The 1,179-nt window shown below is 29.4% G+C and overlaps 1 non-coding gene across 1 annotated transcript; it reads left to right on the top strand.

Annotated features, from left to right (window-relative positions):
• The first annotated feature begins 365 nt into the window (after positions 1–365).
• On the top strand, positions 366–471 carry LOC120605160 (U6 spliceosomal RNA). Its single transcript, XR_005653535.1, has one exon. It is a non-coding gene; the product is annotated as a U6 spliceosomal RNA (small nuclear RNA).
• Positions 472–1,179: the final 708 nt, after the last annotated feature.

Raw genomic sequence — 1,179 nt, forward strand, 5'->3', positions numbered from 1 at the left:
TCTTTATTTTCAGAGGGGAATAAAATTAAGTCTGCCTTGTATTAGTCTGAATTGGCTAACTACTATAAAAAGTAAACCAAATCTCAAAGGCTTAATAAATAATAAAAGTTTATTTCTGGCTCAAGTCAAGAAATGGCATTACTTCAGAATAAGTTTTAAAGGAGAGATGAAAAAACTATATAAGAAAAACATTCCTGAAAGCTATAAAAGGAAATTTGAACAAATGGAAAGACGCTCCCAGTTTTTAGATAGCATGACTCAATAACTTGTTGATTCTCTCTAAATTAATGTAAAATTTAACACAAGAACATGAATAAGATTTTTTATGGAGGTTCACGAGTTGATATTAAAAAAAATCATGTGGAGCACTCACTTTGGCAGCACTCATACTAAAATTGAAATGATATAGAGAAAATTAGCGTGTCCCTGTGCAAGGATGACACCTAAATTCATAAAGAGTTCCATATTTTTTTAAATTATGTAGAAAAACAAACATGCAAGAATAGACAAGAATACACGAAAAAGGAAAGACTAGGAGGAAGGAAGGACTAGCTCTATCAAACATAAAACATACAATGAAGTCTTCGTAATTAAAACAGTATGACATTGGTGCATGAATAGATAAACGGACAAAGAGAATAGATCAGAAAACCCAGAAACAAGCCCAAGTACAAATGGATATTTAGTATGTGATAAAGGTGGTATCACAAATTACTAGGAAAAATGCTGTAATTTTAATAGATGGCTCTTTTTAATAGATAGTTCTGGGACAATAGGATAACCATTTAGAATAAAATAAATTTAGATTCATACCTCATACCACACATAAGCATAAACTCCGAATGGAATAGGAATTTAAATGTAAAAATAATGGAGTTGGGGGAGAAGTACTAGATGAAAACATGGGTGATTTCCTCTTTAACCTTGGTATAAGAAAAGATTTCTTCACTATGACTCAAAATCCAGAGACAATTTTAAAAAATTGATAACTGATCATATAAAAATTAAAATTTTTCTGCTGACAAAAAATAATAAAGTCAAAGAAACTGAAAACTTAGAAAAATGTTTGCATCATAGATCTAGCTATAGATAAAGTACTAATATTGTTAATATATAAAGAATTCTTAAAATTGAGGAGGAAAGGATTGTTAAAAATCCATTAGAATAGGAAAAAAGACA

Source organism: Pteropus medius, unplaced genomic scaffold (genome assembly GCF_902729225.1).
Source record: "Pteropus medius unplaced genomic scaffold, Ma_sr-lr_union100, whole genome shotgun sequence".
NCBI lineage: Eukaryota > Metazoa > Chordata > Mammalia > Chiroptera > Pteropodidae > Pteropus > Pteropus medius.